Source organism: Eptatretus burgeri, chromosome 18 (assembly GCF_056783735.1).
Source record: "Eptatretus burgeri isolate ZD-2024b chromosome 18, Ebu_testis_v1, whole genome shotgun sequence".
NCBI classification, from domain to species: Eukaryota; Metazoa; Chordata; class Myxini; order Myxiniformes; family Myxinidae; genus Eptatretus; species Eptatretus burgeri.
The window spans coordinates 15,811,224-15,836,599 of NC_140978.1; the positions used below are offsets into that span (position 1 = coordinate 15,811,224).

The 25,376-nt window shown below is 41.5% G+C and overlaps 1 long non-coding RNA gene across 1 annotated transcript; it reads left to right on the plus strand.

The window, feature by feature from the left end:
- Positions 1-358: 358 nt before the first annotated feature.
- LOC147008642 (uncharacterized) lies at positions 359-14,943 on the plus strand. The gene is made up of 3 exons (XR_015053288.1): positions 359-467; positions 8,564-8,695; positions 14,728-14,943. It is a non-coding gene; the product is annotated as an uncharacterized LOC147008642 (long non-coding RNA).
- Positions 14,944-25,376: the final 10,433 nt, after the last annotated feature.

The window sequence follows — 25,376 nt, forward strand, 5'->3', positions numbered from 1 at the left end:
GGCAAATAGGCCAGAAATCCAGATAGGCAGCTCCATTTGTAGTTTAACTGATGTTGACTATGTAATCTTTGGCTGTTTGACATATTCGCCAGGCTGATACCTCCGGATTGGAAGTGACGCTTTGGTGTACGACTATGTCCATTGGAGATTGGGGGAGTGCTCATCACGCTTCACATATTTAGATTTGCCTGCCAATTGCACCACTTGCCTTCTGGTTGATTGGTTTACATTAGTGGAGAATGTGCACAGGAGGTAATCAGGCAAGGTTTAAAGTGCACTCACTGGCAGGGATGATCGGAGAAGTCGGGTAGTACATGCCAGTCCACAGCCTGTCCACAGGCCTTGCACGGGCCCACATCGTCGGGAGTTTTTCTCAGTTCGGGCTGCAGGAAATACACTTTTTGATCAAGTTGATCAGAAAGTTCTTCAAATCTTTTGTTGTGCAAAGACACACCCCTTTCTCCCAGGTACGTTTCCAAGTATTTTTGGCTTCTTTTCAAAGCTTTGTGAGCCATTTAATATAACAATCCTTATATGGCACGCAAGATATACATTCAGCTAGCCCGATGGACTTTGTTGATAGGGATTCTGTGCATGTGCCGCGAGCATTTTGGGGTGGATTAAGTCATTTTGAAAGTCACATATTGTAAGTGAATGCATGGGGGAAAAAAGATCTGCTCAGAAGTAATAATAATCCTGTGATGAGTAAGCTTCTTGGTCTAGGTTTGTGGACATTAGCATGTGGATGAAGAATCATATGGTTTGGATGGACGATATTGCAGGTGGAATGTAAGCTAGTCCCAGTAAAACTGCCTTCTCAATGTAAGAGTGAGAACGTTTAAAATTGGAGCACTGCGACTTAGCATTGCATGACATACATACAAAAAATAAAGTCAATAAGATTAATGGTAATATAAAACCAGAAAAACAAGAAAAAGAGCCATCAAATATTTCAGAAACTCACAGATATCGCCCGGACAAACATGAAAAAAACATGTTGCGGTATATTCAAAGTACACTGCCCCCATGCCAAAGAAATAACGAACAAATCTTCCAGTGTGCAACATCACCGGGTCACCTTCAGCACCCGACAATGCCGCCTTGCAGCACATGGAGTCGGAATTGGGAGGGAGTGGTGTACAATAATTGATTGATTACTTGATAAATTGAATTAGAAAAATAATAATCATAAAATAATTAATTTCTCATTCAATTGCTGAATGGCAAACCTAAACCACCACTGTTTCATCTGAATCTGTAATTATTTAAAATTAAGTGATGAATCAAAACATGAATAATTCATCGATTAATTGATTAATCACAAAATATAGAATAACATTTTTGCCAAAGAACATCTTTACTTTTGTCCCCATATTTCGGCTTCCGAACTCAAAGGATGGTTGAGATATCTTCCAGAAAGCAAGAAAGAAAATAATTAATCGATGAATTGATTAATTCTCTTCATTGCCAAATCACTTGGTCACTGTTCTGTCCAAGTATCAGCTTCCTAGTTCAAAAGCTGCCTCAGATATTGCCAGGATGAGAAATAAAATAAATGAGTAATTAATAAATCGATAATCAAGTAATAAATCAATTACTTAATTAATCAAATAAAAATTAAAATACACTTTTTGCCAAAGCACATCTTCACTTTTGTCCCCAAATTTCAGCTTCCGAGCTCAAAGGATGGCTGAGATATCGCCCAGACAAACAAGAAGGAAAACAATTCCTCAATTAATTAATTAATCAATAAATCAAAAATAATGTTGATAGCCAAATCACTTGGTCACTGTCATGTCCAAATAGCAGCTTACGAGCTGAAAAGGTTCCTGAGATATTGCCAAGATGAGAAATAAAAGATATAATACTTAATAAATCGACAATAATGAAATAATTAATTGATTAATTAAAAAAGAATTAAAAACAGTTTTTGCCAAAGCATATCTTCACATTTGTTCCCAAATTTCATCTTCCTAGCTCAAAGGATGGCAAAGATATCGCCCGGACAAACAAACAAGAAAAACTATAAAAATACATTGAGCAGAGCACGATACTTGCAAAATCCATAAAACAAATTTGACGTCAACAATAATTGGTGGCTGAATTCAATGACCAAACATGTAACTCCTCTTCAAATTTCAAGTCAATGGGATGAAAATTGCGGATTTTAGAAATCTCTCCTAAGTTGTTGACCTTGGGCATATGTTGACCTCAAAAATAATTGGATGATTGAATTCAGTGACCTGAAACATAAATCCTCTTCAAATTTCACGTCAATTGGATGAAAATTGAGGATTTTAGCACCTCTCACATAAGTTGTTGACTTTTGGCCTATATTGACCTTTTGGTCTATGTTGACCTCAAAATAATTTACAGTTTGAATTCAGTGACCTGAAATATATATATATATATATATATATATATATATATATATATATATATATATATATATATATATATATATATATATATATATATCCTCTTTAAATTTGAAGAAAATCGGATGAAAATTGAGTTTTTTAGAAATCCCACCGAAGTTGTTGATCTTCAGCCTATGTTTACCTTTTGGCCAATTTTGACCTTTAAAATAATAGGTGGTTGAATTCAATGAGCTGATATGTAAATCCTGTTCAAATTTCTAGTCAATCGGATGAAAATCGAGGACTTCGGAAATTTTTCAAATTTGCTGAACTTTTGACCTCAAAAACAATAGGCTTCTTGCTAATGCCATACTCTAACCATGTGGTCCATCCATCCATTCAGACCATACTCTGTGCAGACATTGATGCTGCCTAAGCAGTCTCCTTGGCTATTTGGGACAATCCTGGACAGGTCACCACTCCAATGCAGGATACCAGCAAGCTGGTACTCATTTTGCCAGCCTCAGAAGGATGACAGGTAGAGTTAACCCCACCTGATATTAATTTAACAGCCAAATTGGATTTGAACTCAGGATCCTAGTATCCCAAGCCTACCACTCTAACCATTAAGCCAACACCAGGCATACACCATGTGGTGAAGATCTGTTTTAAATTTGTGACCCGTAGGTGATTGACAGAGGGACAAACAGACCAAATAACAAAATCGACTGACCAATATACTTGAAAAATCTTCGATTTTGCAAGTAAAGGCCCAGTCACACCTTGACGTTTTAGCCAGCTTATGCCGATTTTTGGGAAATTTTTGTAAAAACGCTGGTACACGTCGAATACGTTATGGGTACGTTTTTGTATATGTTAAGACCACGCTGAAAAACACTGCCATAAGTGGTATTATGCTAGCTTTAAACGTTGAACTTTTAGGTTTTCCTCAAATTTTTTCATGCTTGAAATTTTACGACGTATGCTGGCGTATGACTCACATGTTCCGCTACGCTGGCCATACGTTGTAAGCACGTTATGCGATCGCTGACACACGTTGAAACACGTTACTTGTAAGTTACTCATAAGTCGAAACACGTCGAGGTAATGTTTAGCATACCCGAAACTTATTTCTAACCTATGAGTAACGTTTTGTAAGCACGCTACACGAACGTTGTTCACACTTTGCAACACGTTACTCGAAAGTACTACTACTACTACTACTACTACTACTACTACTACTACTACTACTACTACTACTACTACTACTACTACTACTACTACTACTACTACCAATATTGACATCACTAAATTCTCTCGAAATACGACTAATAACATCGACATCATTAAATTCTCTCGAACTACTACTACTACTACTACTACCAACATCGACATCACTAAATTCTCTCGAACTACTAATACTATGACTACTAACATCGACATCACTAAATTCTCTCGAACTATTACTACTAGTACTACTACTACTACCAACATCGACATCACTAAATTCTCTCGAATTACTACTACTACTACTACTACTACTACTACTAATAACATCGACATCACTAAATTCTCTCGAACTACTGCTGCTACTACTACTACTACTGCTACTGCCACTGCTACTGACATTGACATCTACTCAACATGGAGTCTGGAACACTGATGGGTTCCTCTTGTGAAGCCCATTTGTATATTCCAATTCCCCTAAACGCTGCCGATACGCCATTATACGATAGCTCTAAGTTAGAAACACGTTCAGTAAGTTCTGTGGTCGTCCAGAAGACATCAATCAAATTCGTCTACATACGCCAATGTGCGTTTGAGATACGTTACACATAGGTTCAAAGCACGCTGCTCATAGGTTCAAAGCACGCTACTAATAGGTTCAAAGCACGTTACTCGTAGGTTAAAAATTAACTTTCGGGTATGCTAAACATTACCTCGACGTGTTTCGACTTATGAGTAACTTACAAGTAATGTGTGGCCGACGTGTGTAAACGATTGCGGAGCATGCCGAGAACTTATGCCAGCGTGTGCAGAACTTGTGAGCCATACGTCGAGTACATCGTAAAATTTTCAGCATGCTTGAAATTTCACGACGTACTAGACGTACCACGTAATATGCCAGCGTACTTCATTGTTTTTCATCATGCTCCTAACGTATACACAACTTACCCATACCGTATTCGACGTGTCCCAGCGTTTTAGACACATTTTTCATAGGTCGGCATACGCTGGCTAAATCGTCAAGGTGTGACTGCGATGTTGACACTTCCAATTTTCAGGCGGTTATGATTTAAATTGGCGAGCGGCAGGTTTTTAACAGAGAACGCCACGAGTTAGTCGGCGATACGTGCAGCGCACTATGACTAAGTTAAACTATCGTTGGGCATAGGTTGTGAACGCTGACAACAGGCTAAGCATTTGTTAGTATAAGTTATCTTTAACACAACGAAACGTTTTATGCCCGTTACTAATACGTTATGCATATGACCAACACGTTATGAATACGACCAAAATTAAAAAAAAAACCTCAAAACTTCAGCGTACGCCAACGTTTTACGTGCATTTTTATACGTTGCCATTCCTGGCTAAAACGTCAATGTGTGACTGGGCCTTAACAAGAAAGAAAATGGAGTTAAAACTGAGTACTACCTTCCTTTGGCACCCGGAGATGACGTCATGCATCGCCTAAATATGGAATTTGGAAGGAGAGGTGTACAATAAAATATCGTAGAACCCGTTGTTTTAGTAATTTTGCTCTCCAGAGTTAAATGGCTCGCTGATATATATTTACGACTAAATTGGCCGCCAGTCTTGCAGTCATCCATCTTTAATCAGATCGTAAACTAAAATTAGGTGCAAGTTCATGACATCGTGTACTGTGCTTGTGCCACATTTGAACAAAATCAGACCATAAATGTCTGAAAAATGGTTTGGGACATATTTAAGTAACAAAATGGCCTCAGTCGGCCATCTTTGATCTGATCTCGAAAAAAAATGATGTGCTTATGTACGTCATCATTCGTTATATGTATGCCAAGTTTGAACAAGATCTGTTTCTGCTGGTCCGAGAAATGGTTGAGGACGTGGTTGATACCGGGTTTTTTTTAACAACTAAAATGACCGCCAGTCAGCCATCTTTGAGCAGATCGCAAAATAAAGTGAGAGGAACACGAATGCCCTCATGTGCTGAGCGTGTGCCAAGTTTGAACATCATCGAAACATGCATGTCTGAGAAATGGTTGGGGACACATTTAAGTAACAAAATGGCCACCACTCGGCCATCTTGGATCTGATCTGGAAACAAAATGACTTGCCTATATAAGCAAGCCATCATTCCTTATCAGTTTGCAAAGTTTGAATAACATCGGTCAAAGAATTTCTGAGAAATGGTTGAGGACGTGTTCAATATTGCGTTTTTAACAACAAAACTGGCTGCCAGTCGGCCATCTTTGATTGTATCGCGAAACAAAATTATGTGCTAATGTATACTATCATTTGCTGTCTTTGTGCCAAGTACGGATCAAATCGGTCCCAACATATCCTAGATACACACGCACGCACGGACACGAAAATCAAGACCAAATCTATAAACTCCCATTTTGGACTAAGTCCAATGGGGGCTAATAATAATTAATATTAACTATAATAGAAGGAAGTAAAATTTTGGATCTGGTTATGTAAAAATAATACACAAAAGTGAAAAGGAAAAAAGTTACCAGTGATATGGTTTTATGCAAAATTTAAGACGGGCATAAATACTCCAGCACGTAAAATAAATCTCAGCAGTACACTGAGGGAGAAGAGAAAAAAAAAGACAAAAATATGAGTACTTCTCCCATACAAAAAAAAAATGGCCAAATCTTTTGAAGACAAAAATATGTTTCACAACTATAAGTACTGCACATTCAAAAGAAGAGTTTCCATTGAATTGCCTGATTATCCTTTTGAAATCCCACCGCATGAACTTTGCCCACAAGACCAACTTCCCTGTAGAATAGATGTGGATTTTTTTCCTCCCTTTTAGTCATATGAAAAGCGATATAATAAATGCCTTGGGTGTTGAATCAGTAGAACCTTGCTTGTATGTCTTTAATGTGGTCAACAAGTTGCAACTCTTATTCCATCGAAAACACCTTTCTGTATCACCAGAGAATGCAAAATGGATGCATTGGTTGGAAGAAGACTGTAAGCGATTGTGACTGGAATTGAATTGTTTTTTTTTTTATCATATTGTCTTCACTTAGATTATACTCATCATTAGAAACATTTTGATAGGTACCTTACATGACCTACTTTGCAGACAATTTCAGTTTATTGTTGAGTTGACCCCAGTCATCTTGGCCTTTTGCGGTCAGGCAATAACTTATCAAGCCCACCCACAAAATCATCCTCCCAAAATTGACCTCAGACTGAAAAACCATGTTAAAGTTGTAGCACTCATCTGTGTAACATTAAGATGGGCACAAGTGTGAATGCTTAGAAACTCTCAACAAAAAATAATGACTCAATTGGAGATTTGGATCAAAAATGAATACTCGTGCAAGAGGAAAACTCGTGTCATCTTTTTGTACGCTGTTCCTAAATTGTTGGTCTGGGCCTTTTCGATGACAATTCAACATAGTCTTTGCATATAATTCAATATCAATTAAATTAATTTAATTGCTTGGAAATCATCAAATATCCTCAATTTCATTACTCTCAACAGCACTGATTCCTCATTCATATGAGTAATGGCTTCATCCCTCCTCTTCTCATCCCATGATCTCGCTCTTCTGTAATCCATTTATATGAAGGCAAACCACCATGGGTGTACTTCGTCTGATTTCATAGACATGAATATAGGCATTTAACAGTCATGTATGATTTGAGATCAGACCAATGATGACAGTTAAAACAATTTTAAACTCAAATACAATTTTAATACTTCTGCAGGAAGGTAATGTTAGCAGAAAAGATCTATCGATAACAGAGTTGTAATTCCAATGAAGTGTCAGAACATACAGCAGCATGTGCATGGGCTGAATAAGTGGTTGGTGACTTTACTTGAGTGTTTCCACTTTTCCCTGGTGGTTCACTTTACATGGATTTTTTTCCTTTATAAGATCAAGGATCATGGAAGAGGAAGGTAGTAGAGCATATGAACTTCCACAGGGACAACAGAGCAATCAATTGGACACAAAAGGCAAGGGAATGAATGTACAGCAAAAGATGATGTGAGGAAGCACGGAAACCTGCAAATAAGAGACCTTTGTTATGCAGAGTTTAAGAGAGGTGAAATTATTTTGACTAAAGATGGGGGATGACATGAGATGGCAATGCACTGCCAGCTTGAAGCCGTGGAAGGAAGGGTAAGATAGAACAGCCTATGGGAAGTGGTTAAATGTATGGGAGAAGTTAGGAGCAATATAATTGAGGTGTGGAGTTATCCTGGATTTTGAACTTTTACTCAGTGGGGAGTTACTGGAAGAACATTTACATCCTGGAGTTACTGTGCAGGGTCAGATGGCTGAGAAAGCAGATACAGCTAAAATTGAGGAGAGTGGGTGCAAAACCAAGAGTCGACAAACCTGCATGCAATCCGAGAGCCATATACTTTGTTCTTCAACCTCATTGCAGGATATTCCAATCATGTTGAGAACTTGAAATTACACATAATTCAGAAGAGCTGAATGTGATGCTGTGTTGCCAGCCAAAGGAGAGATCATTACTCCATTGGGCCATGCGTAAAGACCTTGTAGGCTTTGAGTAGTTCTGATTTCTCAACAAAAGACTCAAATTGATGGTGGATGCCCAATGTATGGCCTGCTTTGCTAGATGGTCACCCCAGTAGAAGTCATGTCTGACTTCCCCTACATTTGCTCCTGTTTAATATTTTCATTTTTGTTTTTCCAGTAAACTTTTTCGTATTAATTTGTTTTGACCTTCGTCCCAATAATCAATTTTGAAACCATTGAAATAAGAGGCAGAGGCACCGTTCTCACACGTTTCAGTACAATAAACATCTGGCATCTTTAAAGCATAATAAATTTAAACAAGTACTGGATTTATTTGACTTTTAAAATCTCAAAAACACATTTTTATCTTTTAAAAAATAAATAAATATTTAAACTAAGCAGTCAAGATTCAACAAGTCAATTTTAAACAACAGATTACACAAACAATTGTTTTTTTTTTTAATTTGAATTGTGTTATTACAGTTGAAACACCTTGCACAGTTGGTGTCCATGTAAAAGGATGAAACTGTTGAGCAAGTGACATGCCGCACAGGACATCAAGTGTTCATCCAACGAATGCACACCTTTCCCTCAAAAACGTATACATCTGACACAGTGAGTTTTAAGGTGGGCATATACTGGCTAAGATGTTTTATGAGAGAGAATGTCTCTTGAGGTTCAGTACAACTTTTGTTTCTAAAAGAAAGCAGGAATATATTGGCAAACTTTACAAAGATTTTTTCAACCCAGTGAACTCTTACACATCTGAGCTGTACCTTTGGACCTTCACCGCTTGTCATGAAGGCACAGACATGTCAAGATGAAATAGAAGCCCTCTTGACTTTTTCACATAACATATTTGTTTGTGTGACAGTATACTCCAGCCAACTTGATCTGCATCAAACTAAAATATGAAATTTCGTGTCTGTCTGTATTTTTGACCACGATAGATTCGGTCGTTACTTATCCAATCTCAACCAAAATGGATTTTGGAAGTTTACTCAGTAGGGAGCTACTGGAATAACATGTACATCCTGGAGTTGCTGTGCAAGGTCAGATGGTTGAGAAAGCAGATGTAACTAGAATTGAGGAGAATGGGTACAAAACCAAGAGGCCACAAACCTGCATGCAATCTGAGAGCGACAGACCTTGTGCTTCAGCCTCATCGTGGGAGATTCCAATAATGACATGACAGAAGGACTTGCATGATGTAGCTTGCACTGACTTTATTTGCCCCATCCACAAGGGATTTTATCACCTTGGGCGAACTCCGTGATTAGCTGAATATCCGTGTTTTTAAACAGTCGCGAATCCTGTTTCACACTAAACTCAAAGGGAGGAAATCCATCGTTGTTTGAGGCATTATATGCTCATCATTGTATGCTGATGGACCCAAGCGTAGATGTACTGTTATATACATATCCCAGGAAGAATAATAACACGACCCTTCCTCCCGCTCTCGTAGGGTGTGGGTGTACAAGTTACACCAAACACGAGTTTCATTTGACCAATTGGGTAAAAGTTTGACTGTGTATGCCAACTTTTACCTTGCATACTCCTTGCATTATCAACTCACCTATTGTTATTTTTCTCCCCCGATCTCTGCAAAATGACAAGACATGACGGAAAACAATTTCCATGCTGAATCTGTGACTTATTTATGGAAGGCGACATTGTATTCAAATTCATGAGTACTGTATTTCCCACTACTTTGCATTGCAGCTCCAAGAACTACATCCTTACTCTTGGTTGTTCTTGGATAACTGAACATCTTTGTCTCGGTCTGTGGAATGAAATGGCATTTGGGTAAATGGTACGCCCAAAAACTGTGATTATTTCTGCTTTCGTACTCTGGCTGTATATTTTTCCTCCAGAAAATCATCTACCGAAAGATATTTCTCTTGACTAATAATACTCATTCCCTCCAAGAGTGAAATATGTTGGCATGGCATACCTTGCATGATGCCATGTCCACAGTTGAAAATTGCAACTTTGAAAGCTCAGGAGATGAATACAGACATCGACACATGTTTTTATTTACAAATCCATGCATCTTTTCCGATGAAGTATGATAATTTTCCCGAGCAATTAGCATTACTACAGGACGTTTTAGACAGAAGTAAAGAATCTTTAAAAGGTATCAACAAAGCTGTGCAAAAAAGGATATATACATCTTAACCTCGAGGATTTTTTTCATAATTAGCATAATTTCCCCATCCTCTTGCATGCTTTTACTCTGGCAGAGGTCAGTGGTTAAACCATTTTCACAATTGCAAGCACACAGGTTAAAATTGCAAGTCATCTCCCCACCCTTGTGAATGTAGTGGTGGAGTCGGTTTCAGACACATGACCTGATCCTGGGAAGCCCGAGTATTTATTCAAAATTTGAGGGAAATTTGCCAAGCAGCTTTCGAGTATTTTAGGTTCAGGGATACATCAAGGGAACTGCCCAATTTTATTATGATAAAGCACCCACATCCCATGCTAACTGCTTTCATCCAAACATATGGTCATTAAAGTGTCCCTATATCATGGTAAAACAAGAAGGGCACTCGGTAGAGCACATACCGCCGCCAAGCTGATGAGTTTACATTTTGTATCCCACTAATAGGTCGGATTTGAATTCGGCCTGAACTAAAATTTCATCAACTTGTTCTTGTCAACTAACCAACTCATCCACCAAATTTTGTCGGAATCTGGAAATAACTTTTTGATTTCTCGTGCTATAATGTCATTTTAGCCCTGTCACTCAAGTCAGGTCAGGTATGGGAGCATGCACCGGAGCAATGCGTCAGTGTGTCAACTTTCTGCTGGTATTCCAGGGGCCTTCATCTGGCCATCCCACAGGCAGATGCCTGGCCCATCCCCATCTCCCCAAGATGCAGATAAACCTGCCGCAACCACGAGCCACAACCACCAGGCACGTGGTCGGCCCATTGGCCTCCTCTACTCATGAGGCTCCCTCACTGCAATAATCCGGTGAGCAGGATCAACATCAGGAAAACGATCCACCTGTCCATACAGCTGCAGCTGGCGCTCATAGACTATGCAGGTAACAAATTTCATTTGAGTATCTCTCAGCATCCGCTCGTTGGACACAGAGTCCAATCTGCGATAGCTAAGGATTCTCCGAACAGTCCTGGTACCAAAGGAATTACGTCGCCATCTCAGATCCCTGGTCAGAATCCAAGTCTCACATCCATAGAGCAAGACTGGAAGCAACAAGGACCTGAAAACTTGGACTTTCGTTCTCCTGCACAGGTACTGACAGCACCACACCCAATGATCCAGTGAATTCATATCTCACCAGGCCCAACCAAGACATATATTGACCTCTGGCTCACAGCCAGCAGAGACATGAATGTCACTGCCAAGGTAAGTGAATCTTTCAGTGACCTCAACATCCTCAACACAAACAGGTATAGACAAAATGGCAGTATCCAACATGTCATTGAAAGCCTGGAACTTTGTTTCGACCCAGGACACCTGGAATCCAAGTGGCGCCAACTCCTCATTCAGCACCCCAAGGGCCCCCAAAAGGATATCCAGAGTCTCCGCAAAGATTACTGCATCACCTGCAAAATCAAGGTCAGATATCTTGACATTCCCAAACAATACACCACAGGTTAATCTCTCAGACATCCTCCACGGAATCCAGCCCATCCAAGCACTAAAAAGCGTGGTGGCCAGTACTCACCACTAACGAACTTCAGTTGCAACTGAAAATATGTCAGAGATGATACCACCACATCTAGCAGCACTCTCAGTACCAGAGTATAGCTCGGACATCAGATTGATCAGTTTTGGTGGCACCCCACGAAAACCAAGAGTCTTCCAGAGGGCATCCCGATTCACTGAGAAGAATGCTTTGTAGAAATCAATGTAGGCTGTAAGCAGCCCACGCCGTAACTCTCATCTGTGTTTGGTGAGAACCTGAAGGGCAAGGATATGGTCAATCGTTGACCTCTTTTGTGCAAAGCCTGACTGCACTGGGTGCTTATGTTCAAGCAGATGGTGGCAAACCCTATCAAGAATTATCCAAGCAAAGACCTTGCCCAGCACTGAGCACAACATCACCTCAGGGTAGTTGTAGTATTCCTGATGAATACCCTTCCTTTTCCAGAGAGGGATAACAAGGCCCATCTTCCAGTTGGGATGATGCCTGTGTTCCAGGCAGAGCACAGAACTGTATGCAACAACATGAGTCCCGCATTTCCACCAGCCTTGATAAGTTCAGCATGGATGCCAAAGATCCCAGGAGCTTTACCCAATTTCAACTGGTTCACCGCAGCCTGTATTTCCACAAATGAAGGTGCATCACAGTTGATTGGAGAGTCAGCAATAGGGATAGGAACGCCTCGTACATCCAAATCGACAGCTGGTGGATCAGCCTGGTTCAGTCGCTCACAGTAACCAGCCGAACAGGCCTTCACTTCGGACTCTTCTGAAGTCCACCACCTGACACTCCAACTGCAGTACACTGAGCGATGGGCACAGAGGAACAGAATGCACAGATTCCTCTGTAAGCAGGATAAGAATCAGTTGACCACAGCTGATGCTCTACCCATCACAGATTCCTCAGACATAGGCCTACTTGTCCACTCTCAGCGCATGCACAGTTTTATGCCTCAACTCCCTGAACAGCTCAGCTCTGCCATTCAGCCTGGCCCTGCGACTCTGGTCAATGGTATCCAGTGACACTTGAGAGACAAAATTCTTCTTCACCTACATTGTGAGTTCCAAAGACATGCACTGGCATTATCAAGGAGAGTGGTATTTAAGGCACTCCACAACTCTTCAGGATTCCACAAAGCACCCAGATCCACCAAATCCCAACTCAGCCTGTTCGCAAACTCCTCAGGAACCCTCTCTTTCTTGAGATTGCCAACATCCAGCCGAGGCTGGGATGGTACCATTCTCCTGGATTTAAGCTGAAAATTCAGAGTTGCTACAACAAGCCGGTGGTCAGTATTGAGGAACTGAGTACTCCGGTAGACCTTGCAGTTCTGGATCATCCTCCAGCGACCTTCAAAGAGCACATGGTCAATTTCCTTTAACACACCACCAGCGTAGGAATACCACATCCAGCAATGAGCCTGTTGGCACTGAAACCATGAACCAGCCACCCTAAGTCCATGACTTCTTGCAAAGTCAAGGAACTTTGTGCTATTCTGGTTCACAGTTCCAGACTTATGGAGACAAATACATGTCTCATAACCATCCCTATCAGTTCCAGTCGATGCATTGAAATCCCTTAAGATGAGAAAAGTATCTCACTTTGGGCACTGCTCCACCACACACTCAAGCATAGCAAAGAATGCGTCCTTCTCGGTGAGATTATTCATCTCAGTCGGAGTATATACAGAGACCAGGGGAATGACACCCAAGGAGTAACAAATCCTTAGTCTCATAATATGCTCGTATTCCGTCTCAGACGAGCACAATATGATTGTCTCATAATACTAACTCATTGGTGAAGAATCATTTTTAAAACTCTCAGTTTTATATCCGGATCCAGATCTTCAGCAAAATTTAAAAATTTCGGCCTTGTCACATACACAAGCTCTCCATCAAATTTCGTCCGAATCCGTCCATAACTTTTTGAGATTATACTGTTCACAAACAAACAGACAGACAGACAGGGGTGAAAAAAACCTTCATTCACCTTCGCTGGTGGAAGTAATAGCTCGCTTTTAAAAACCCAATCTCAATGTATTGTGTGATGCACCAATTAAGTTTGGCTGTGGATAAACCACTTTATTTACCTGCTATATTGATGCTGTTTCACCACATTTTGGTAAAAGAGCAACAGAACCACATTTTTACACATTTTATGGTAAACCAGTACACATGTAAATTATCCTTTTTTTGTCAGAGCAACTGATGTTTTTTAACTGTTGCATCAGTTGTCTGAGAAGTCAGAAAAAGGGAGAGGGAAAGGGAAGGAAAGCATATTTGAACATGCAATTATAAAACTATGGTGTGGTGTGGCATTGTCGTGCAATGAGCAATGAAAACAGGACGAATCAAATGACGTTATCAAACATATCTAATGAGATTCACACCAAGAGAAGTGTGAATCTGCACCTGACAAAAGCATCTGTTGAAGTAAGGAAGACCTTTAATTAACGTGCTGCAATGCGAATGCTGCAGCCTTTGATGAGTGCTTGTAAGTGGCAGGAGAAGTCAGTGAAATGTGTGACTCTTCATCTCAGCATTCAGTTGCAGCAAGCCCTGCACGCTGACCCTTCCACCATACACAATGCTATTCTGCTGGCTCGTTGACAGGACTACAACAGAGAATCAGGCCTCACTGAATTTCAAATCAAATGGAAGACTTAATGCTGCATTGGAATCAGAAGGAACACAAATAAGCAAAGAGCAAAGATGGAGTTACCAGGAGGAACCTGGATAGGATTTGGGGTTCAGCTGCTACTCCGCAACCCTCAAACCCATCCAGGTGCAACCAAGTGAGCCTTTCAAAAAAATTTTTTTGCAAGAATTCACTCCTCAGACAGATATATAAAGAAAGAAAGAAATAAAGAAAAAGCTGTTTGAAAGGGCTTCTGTTTTTATTTTTTTTTTTCATTTACATTTGAAAAACGTTTTTGTTTTCACCCTAACTCCGCCACTCTCGTCTCCATCAGACAGATCAGAGGAAAAATAAAAATTGACTCCTGAACTTCGATGTGATGACTTGGCCTGCTGACACCATCCCTCGAGTATGCAAGCAGGGAAATATTTCAAGAAAGGTCAACAGTGGCATCTGGTTTTACCCTGAAAATTTGTGTAAGTTTGTGGGATGGGTGGGAAAATGTTGGAATCTTTTAAAAGCTTTTTAAACAACTATCATCAGCACTCCTTTCATACCATCTTGGCCCACCTTCGGTGGCTAATTTAATGTGGTAATTTTTGCACAAAGTCATACTTCCTGTTGGAACACTGTACACGAGAAAAAAATAGGATATACTCGAACCATATTTGGCATTACTGGACTACACTAGAGTTTTTGTGCTACAAAATGCAAAAAATATCAAACTTACACATCGTGATAATTAATTTCTGGGATAAACTGAACACCTGAAGATTATTTTTGGGACATACTATAACTATATTTTGCCTTGCTGGACAACACTGTAATGTTTTGTGATATAAAAGACCAAGTTATCAATTTTGAAGTTTTTGTCACTTACATATATTTTGCCGTATATGTACTAGCTCCATGATATCAAGATTGGGATATTCACCAACTATTCTACCCATTCTTTGACAATGAAAATAATTTCCATATCTCACATTACAGGCAGGAAAATATCCTGTTCAAAAGGGAATGCAACAGCATATGGAAGGACGTAAATTTTAATGATTTTCAACACCTGCAAGGGGCACACTGCATTTGAAGCCTTGAGAAAATATTATGCAAACTGAAATCTAAGGATTTAATTATTGTTGGAGAAACAAAAATATCACGAAGGAAAACAATATGGTATTCACATAAAAACTGCTTGTGGTTAGAAATATCTACATTGCAAATTGAAGCCACCACAAACTGATAGAGTGGCCATGAAGGCAAGGCTCAACTCTGATATTTCAACCACCTAATTGTCAGCATGACTGGATAACTAAGGATATATTCTCTTCATTTTCCAGAAGCTGATTTATTGTAAGGTCAGGTATTTTAGTCAGGTCAGGTTCGATCTGTGACCTGCTACAGGTACCATGTAAAGCTGTACTAACCTGTTCCATGGTCGGGATGTCAGCGACTAAACCGTCTCCCCCACCAGGTTTTCTGGTGAGGGGGGGTGTTTGGATATGGACACCCAGCAGGATTAAAAACAAAACCTGTCAAAGGGCGGAGGAGCTCCTTGTGAGCCAATGGCCATCCATATCTAGTGCCCAACTGTGTCTGCGGACGTCCTCCTGCAGTTGGGTTACTTCTTATTAGGAGGTTGGTGGCAGGATTTGCACTCCAGCCACCATCAAACCATTCATTCCGCAAAACGCAAAAACGCAAAAAAAATCTGAAAACGCACTCCGTGGGAGTACCTCCTGCGCAGCTTCCCTTCGCAGGGCAGCTCACCGGATGACGGGATTGGGGCAAAGCCTTCGGGACCCCCAATCTTTGATGAAAGGAGGGAAACTACGGGGTAACATCCCTGGGTCAGATTGCGGGAGAGTGTGTCGGAGTGGTGCTGAGGTGTCGTCCACCAGACGGCGGTCTCCTTGGGTTAACCTGAGGCGGTCCCTTCGGGTGGGTGCCTGGAATGTCCTATCCCTAAGAGAGGATGATCACATGTCTCTGTTATCATCTGAGCTCAAGCGTTTGGACATCGGGATTGCAGCTCTCTCTGAGGTTCGGAGACCAGATTGCGGTGAGATAATGGTGGGTGGTTACACCTACTATTGGTCTGGTCACTCTGATGGTTACCATACCCAAGGAGTTGCTGTAGCTGTGTCCAATAAGCTGAACCCAATGATAATTGAGTTAACACCGGTCAACGAGCGTATTATGAGATTAAGGATTCGTCACTCCTTAGGTGTCATTTCACTGGTCTCTGTTTATGCTCCGACTGAGGCGAGTGATCTCACCATGAAGGACACATTGTACGCCACACTCGAGTCTGTGGTTGATCAGTTCCCCAGACGAGATACACTTCTAGTCTTGGGGGATTTCAATGCATCGACTGGAACTGATGGGGATGGTTATGAGGTGTGTTTTGGTCACCATGGGTCAGGAACTATGAACCAGAATAGCACTAAGTTCCTTGACTTTGCAAGAAGTCATGGACTTATGGTGGCTGGTTCATGGTTTCAGCGCCCACGAGCTCATCGCTGGACTTGGTATTCCAACGCTGGCGGTGTGGCAAAGGAGATTGACCATGTCCTCATTGACGGTCGTTGGAGGATGATCCAGAGCTGCAGGGTCTACCGGAGTGCTCAGTTCCTCAATACTGACCACAGGTTTGTTGTAGCAACTCTAAAGCTCCACCTTAAATCCTGGAGAATGGTACCATCCCAGCCTAGGCTGGATGTTGCCAAGCTCGGGGATGAGAGAGTAGCTGAGGAGTTTGCGAACAGGCTGAGTGGACACTTGGGGGGTCTGGGTGCTTTGGGGGGTTCCTGAAGAGTTGTGGAGCGCCTTCACGACCACCGTCCTTGATGTTGCCGGTGGATGCCTTGGAGCTCACCGCAGGGCAAAGAAGAATTTTGTCTCTCAAGGGACACTGGATACCATCACCAGAGTCGCAGGGCCAGGCTGAATGGCAGAGCTGAGCTGTTCAGGGAGCTGAGGCGTAAAACTGTACGTGCACTGAGGGTGGACAAGGAGGCCTATGTGCGAGGAATCTGTGAGGGGGTACAGCATCACCTGTGGACAGGTGATTCTCGTCCCGCTTACAGGGGAATTCGCGCATTACGTTCATCCAAGCCCATCCCTCGGAGCACTGCAGTTCGAGCAGAGAGTGGTAGGCTCTTGACAGAGGAGTCTGAAGTGATGGCCCGCTGGGCCGGTTACTTTGAGCGGTTGTACCAGGCTGATCCCCCTGCTGTCGAGTTGGATGTCAAGGGTGTTACAATCCCTGTTGCTGACCCTCGAATCAACTGTGGTCCACCTTCGCTTGTGGAAACACGGGCTGCGGTGAACCAGTTGAAAGGGGGCAAAGCTCCAGGGATCTGTGGCATCCATGCTGAACTTCTCAAGGCTGGTGGAAATGCTGCACTCGTGTCGTTGCATGCAGTTTTGTGCTCTGCCTGGAACACAGGCATCATCCCAACTGACTGGAAGAGGGGCCTTGTTGTCCCTCTCTGGAAAGGGAAGGGTGATCGCCAAGACTGCAACAACTACCGAGGGGTGACGCTGCTCTCAGTGCCAGGCAAGGTCTTTGCTCGGATAATTCTTGATAGGGTTCGCCACCATCTGCTTGAGCACCAGCGTTCAGAGCAGTCAGTCTTTACACCAAAGAGGTCAACGATTGACCGTATCCTTGCACTTCGTGTCCTCACCAAACGCACACGAGAGTTTCGGCAGGGGATGCTTGCAGCCTATGTTGATTTCTGTAAAGCGTTCGATTCAGTGAATCGGGATGTCCTCTGGAGGATTCTTGGTCTTCGTGGGGTGCCACCAAAACTGATCGATCTGATGTCTGAACTCTACTCTGGCACTGAGAGTGCTGTGAAGTGTGGTGGTACCATCTCTGACTTATTTCCAGTTGATACTGGAGTTCGTCAGGGATGTGTACTTGCCCCCACACTTTTCAGCACTTGTATGGACTGGATTTTAGGGAGGATGTCGGAGAGATCAAGTTGCAGTGCATCATTTGGCAATGTCAAGATCTCGGACCTTGATTTTGCAGATGATGCAGTCATCTTTGCGGAGACTTTAGACATCCTCTTGGGGGCCCTCGAGGTGCTGAATGAGGAGTCGGAGCCGTTGGGATTACGGGTTTCTTGGGTCAAAACGAAGATCCAGGCTTTCGGTGACATCTTGGATGCTGCTGTCCTGTCTGTGTCTGTTTGTGGTGAGGATGTTGAGGTCGTGGAGAGATTCACTTACCTTGGCAGTGATATTCATGTCTCTGCTGGCTGTGAGTCAGAGGTCAATAGACGTCTGGGTCGGGCCTGGGGAGTCATGGATTCACTGGATCATGGGGTGTAGCGCTGCTGGTACCTGTGCGGGAGGACGAAAGTCCGAGTCTTCAGGTCCTTGGTACTTCCAGTCTTGCTCTATGGGTGCGAGACTTGGACTCTGACCAAGGATCTGAGACGGAGACTTAATTCCTTTGGTACCAGTTCTTTTCGGAGAATCCTTGGCTATCACTGGTCGGATTTTGTGTCCAACGAGTGGTTGCTGAGAGAGACTCGGATGAGATTTGTTACCTGCATAGTCCGTGAGCATCAGTTGCGGCTGTATGGACATGTGGCTCGTTTTCCTGACGCTGGTCCTGCTCACCAGATTCTCTCAGCGAGGGAGTCTCATGAGTGGAGGAGGCCCGTGGGCCGACCACGTTCCTCATGGTTGCAGCAGGTTGACCATCATCTCAAGGAGATGGGGATGGACCTGGCATCTGCCTGGGGATGGCCAGACTGAGGCCCCTGGAGTACCGGCGGAAAGTGGACGCAGCGATGCTCTGTTCTGGAACATGCTCCCATACCTGACCTGACCCTGATTTATTGTACAAAGGTGATTCATTGCTAAGTGTTTGTGCTGGAACTGCAGATATATATATATATATATATATATATATATATATATATATATATATATATATATATATATATATATATATATATATATATATATATATATATATATATATATATATATACTAGCAGGAATCCCGTGGATGAAGGCGGGTCTGAAGGAGTATATGTCACAGTTAATTGTAAAATTGTGGAGGCTGCCACCATTATTTTTTTTTTCATTACCACTATAATATTATATTTTCCCCGCCATGTTTTATATGCAGAAGACTCGAGTTCAAAAATGTTAAGATTTATTGCCGCATCAGATAAAAAACCATAATGCCTCAACAATGTGAGGCTGGTTTCATGTCATCATTTGCGACTTAATTTATACGTCGGGCATAACCCAGCCTGGCCCAGCGTATTTGATTTATTTACATCTGTTATCCTGATAAAAAAATTATGTTATATTATGTATACGAAGTTACAACGTACCTTCGCCCATAACCATTTGATAAAATATCTACATAGCCCATAACCATTTAATTATAAAATATACACATACGCCATATACCATCACCATTCTATTTATATCTGTAATATGTGTATATATACAAACCACCACCACCATTTTTTTATTTCCAACCACCATTTTTTTTATTTCCCACCACCATTTTTATTTTTCACCAGCAACATGTGTTTCCTTCATCGCACATCCTATTCCCATTTATGAAATAACTGAAGTAGCTCAATAATTTTATTGGAGTGCTTGAGGATAAACAATATTTGATGTCTTCCCCTCTGGGGCCAATATGTATAAAGCCTCCGATGATCCCACTCTGGAGCATCCCACATATAGCTGACCATGGGAAAAGCATGGAGTGGATAATTCCAGCCATGATACTTTCAATGACTGTCCTTGTGCCTTATTGATAGACATCACAAAGCACAGGCATACAGGAAATTGTAGTCTCTTAAATTCAATCGTTAAATTTGATGGAATGAGTGGAATTCGCGGAATGAATACATCTTCTCCTTTCGCACATCCTGTCATGATAGTGGCCTCATTTACATGTGGTAGTCGTCTTTTCACAATCAGTTTAGTTCAATTGCAAATTTTTGGTGCATCTAGATTACGTAATAACATAATAGGGCATCCAACTTTTAACGACAGATTGTATGGAGGCAATCCTGGTAATTCCAATGAGTTGAGAAATTCTGTGGGATAATGTACGGCATGCTCAGTATCCAGTGTGGCGTCAATTGACTTGTGACTATGTTGTTCGCCTGGAACTACTTCTAATAACTGATGGTTTATTACACGGACTGTTTCATTAAGTGGAGCCAGGATTGCTCTTTCACAGAGCCGCTGTATGTTTTTGTAATTAGTCGCTAAATTGGGATACACATGAGCCTCTAATTCTTCCATGGATGAAACTATTGTACCACAGTCATCGTGAATAGATATTACATCGTTTGTGTTCGTGATTTCACCATTTCCAAGTTTGAGAAGTAATTATGCAAAATGGCCAGCATCTAAATCACCATATAATTTGACCCTCATATTTGTTGTTAGATGGATAGTTTGTACGAATGTCCAGAGGTATGAATATTTTATACTGGCTTTCATTTCATCAGCTGGAGTGCCACGGGGTACTACAGGTAAAGTTTGTCTGAAATCGCCAGAAATAACCAGCGTAACTCCACCTATAGGCAGGTCTGCTCCTCTTAAATCTCGCATAGTTCTATCTAATGCTTCGAATGCATCCTTAGGCGACATCGTACCTTCATCCCAATCTATGAGGTCGCAATTCTTCAGCACTTTTGCTGCTTCAGTTTAATGCCAATACCACAAACCGGATATTCCATTGTAGCTAAGTCGGGAGGCAATTTGAAAGCAGAATGCGCTGTGCGGCCACCTGAAAGTAGTGTTGCGGCTATACCGGATGAAGCAACAGCTAATGCGATCTTTTTCTGGCTCCTCTTCTTAGCAAGCAAAAGGTTGAGGACAAATGTTTTGCCAGTACCACCTGGGGCATCCAAGAAAAATATCCCACCACTTCCCTCTTGAACCGCTTCAGAAATCAGTTGATATGCATTACTCTGATCCTGTACCAGAAGCGGGTCATTGTCAGAAACAAACTTTGCGAGAGTATCTGTGTTGTAGTTTGTTTCACGGAACCATTCTCTACTGATGGTTGTGCTTTCACCTATTTGAAGAGGGAAGTCCCCACTTACTTAAATCTTTCCCGCTCATGTATAATACCAAATCTTCAATGTATATCAGAGCCTCATTGAACATATCTGGTGTGTACTGGATGTCCTCTTGGGGATGTTCTCTTTGGACACTGTTTTTTACATCCTCAGACAGGGCCTCTTTGTGAATGTCATATAGGCTCTTGGGATCTGACATCTCACACACAGTTATCATAATAGCAAATAGATACCTCATGGTCAATGGGGATTGAGAAACAGTTGCCTCTTCAAGCGTGGCGTTCCAATGGGCATCGTCTTCTCAGAGTCCGAGGAGATTAGAAGCCTCATGGAATGTGCTGCAAATTTGCCTGTCCACTGTTCTCAGGTCTATGAAATTCACTGGACCTCGTTTCACATGCAGGAGGAGGCGGACGCAGAATCACTCAAAATAAATGGGAAGTACTGTGTACACTCGACCCAATGCGTCAGATTTGTAAATATCGGGATATCCTGGAACTTCTGAACCTTGCTTCCTCCTGTTCCAACGTTTCTGACTCGAGCTCCAAGCGAAATACGTTGGCACCTGAGCATACAGTAGAGTTCGAGCAAAGTCATCAATTTCACATAGTTTGAAAAATGCCAGTAAGTTAGAAATTGGAGGTTCTTCCGTCGTAAGTCGACGACTTCCTGTATGTACAATAAAATATGACTTGTGTTAATCATGCATTAAAAGAGGCGTTTGTTGATGTGAATAGGGCCTATGATAAGTGTGTCGAATGCATAAATCATAATTCGGAAACGGGAATTCGGAATGAACTGTAGCAATATTTTTTCATTCTATTGCAAATAGCATTGGCCCCATGTCAATCGGCTGAACTTGAAAAATTAACGTTACGAAAAGTGTGTCGAATGCATGTCATAATTCGGAAACCGGGAGGTCGGAAGTCATTGTCTTCAATTGACTGTAGTATTAATTTCTCATTCTTGAGCAAATTCCGTTGGTCCCATGTCAATCGGCTGAACTTGAAAAATTAACGTTACGCAATCAGGTGATGACGTCATAATTAGGAAAACGGGAAGTCGGACGTCATTGTCTTCAATTGACTGTAGCATTATTTTTTCATTCTGTTGTAAATGACGTTGGTCCCACGTCAATCGGCTGAACTTGAAAAATTAACGTTACGAAATCAGGTGATGACGTCATAAATTCGGAAACCGGAAGTCGGAAGTACAATTCTTTTACATCCGGACACTCCCGGGTACATCTTCTGTCAGCATGTGAAGTTTGGTGAGGATCAGTCCAGTACTTTTCGCGTGCATAGGTCACAGAGAAACACACACACAGACACACAGACAGACACACTTTCAACTATATATATATATATATATATATATATATATATATATATATATATATATATATATATATATATATATATATATATATATATATATATATATATATATTTTTTAAAGAAGAAGAAGGCACTTCCAACCAACAGTAAAAACTCGATCGACTCCACCAATTTGAGCAAAAAAACGAGAGCAGACCCGGTCTCAGGCAAAGTTTCGGCGGCCTCATCAGGCACAATTGTGCCACATGTACTCGTCTATATATATATATATATATATATATATATATATATATATATATATATATATATATATATATATATATATATATATATATATATATATTGGGTGGTCGCAAGAGTACCCTTATTGTGGGGTTTTCCGTGTGTGTGTGTGTGTGTGTGTGTGTGTGTGTGTGTGTGTGTGTGTGTGTGTGTGTGTGTGTGTGTGTGTGTGTGTGTGTGTGTGTGTGTGTGTGTGTGTCTGCAATGCAAGGCTCCACAGCACAAACCAGCAAACCGATTTCGATGAAACTTGGCAAACATGTGCCACATGGGCTGGGAGTGTGCGCGTTTGAGTTTCGTTGCTAAGCAACCACCCGTTGCTATGCAGCGGCCGAAAAACCACCTACGGTATTTTCGATACTTGTCCTCCAGTTTTGAATGTGGAGAAACGAGACTTCGGAATTAAACACTTCGAGATATTTAGAAAATTTTACTTGAGCCGATTTTTTATTTCGGTTTTATTTTTCCAATGGTTGTCCTTCAAAAATCGGGTGTCTATTTACCACCATTTTTTTGTTGTTGAATTCGCTATATATGCTAGATATCCCTTATTGTCGGGTTTTCCGTGTGTGTGTGTGTGTGTGTGTGTGTGTCTGCAACGCGAGGCTCCACAACACAAACCAGCAAACCGATTTCGATGAAACTTTGCCAACATGTGCAGTATTTGTTGGGAATGTGCGCGTTTGAATTTCGTTGCCCAGCAACCACCTGTTGCTGTGGAGCGGCTGAAAAACAGCGTACAGTATTTTCAACACTTGTCCTTCAGTTTTGAATGCAGAGAAGCGAGAATTCGGAATTAAACACTTCGAGATATTTAAAAAATTTTACTTGAACCGATTTTTGATTGAGGTTTTATTTTCCAAATGGTCGTCCTTCAAAAATCGGGTGTCTATTCACGGTCATTTTTATGAGGGGCTTAGGAAAGTGTGCGGAGCTTTGGGAAAGTGGGAGTGGTGTTGGAAAGTGGGAGTGGTGTTGGAAAGTGGGCGTGGCTTATTGGAAAGTGGGCCTGGCTTAGGAAAAATATTGTGTGGCTCAGGAGGTGTGGTCAAACAAGAGCATTGAGAGAAGTTTATCGGGTTTTCCGTGTGTGTGTGTGTGTGTGTGTGTGTGTGTGTGTGTGTGTGTGTGTGTGTGTGTGTGTGTGTGTGTGTGTGTGTGTGTGTGTGGCATTGGAGATAGAGGGGTACATGGAAATTGGCAGGATTGGTATCTTGTTTGAGTATGGATTTAGTGATATTATGTACATCTGTGCTGAGTGCGATGAACTGCATGTGAGAGGGTCTCGTCAAGGGATAGAGTGGAGTAGATGTGTGTATTCTTCACTCTAAAACCGCCGTCGCCCACCTCCAAAATACTACCTTTGATTTCCACTTCCACTTTATATTTTTAAAACCCTGGTGATCACAAAAATATGCCACTTGATAGGCCAAATTTCCGAAATTAACAAATTGCTGTTTCCATGGAAACTGTTGTTCATTTTGGATTTCACAAGTATCAAGTGTCATGCTGTGCACATCATCTTTCTTGTTTATTTTTTTTAACATTGAGCTTCAATGTGTCTGTCCAGGCCAAAACATTTTTACCATCCGACCTTTTGCCATCAAATCTATAAAATATCCCTGAACCTGCCACACTTTTCTAACCCCAACACCCTCCCACACAAATCCCCCAAAATAAAATTCAATCTGGCAGTGGTGTGGCACAGGCTTGATGGGATGAATGGCATCCTCATGCTTATAACTTCCTTGTTATTCACAGGTTCATCTCAATATTTTCTTTACGAAGTTATCCTTGAAGAACAGGCAACATTCAAAACTGAATGCATTGCTAACAAACGTATACGTTCTTTGACATATGGTTTTCCACTCGTTTTTGACACTATAAACATACGGGCAATACCCCTGGGCGCTCACCTGGTGGAGGCTGGATAAGATAATCAGGTAACCACTGGTAGGCATGGCTGACCGAGAGAATATATAATGGAGAAGAAAGTGAATACCTATGGATTTTTTTTTTAATACCATGAACAAACCTCGGTACATAATGTGTGATCAAGGTTGTGGTCGTTTCATTGAAATTGTGTGTGGTTTCAGAGAAGAAAGCAAATACATATTTGGGAGGGTAACCCCCCCCATAGAACCCCTTAGACCCCAATTGTTTTTTATTCATGAACAAACTTTAGATCATCACAGGTGATGAAGGCAGTGGTCAAGTTTCATAGGAATTGTGTGTAGTTTCTGAGAGGAAAGAAGGGAAATACTCCTTTTGGAGGAAACCTC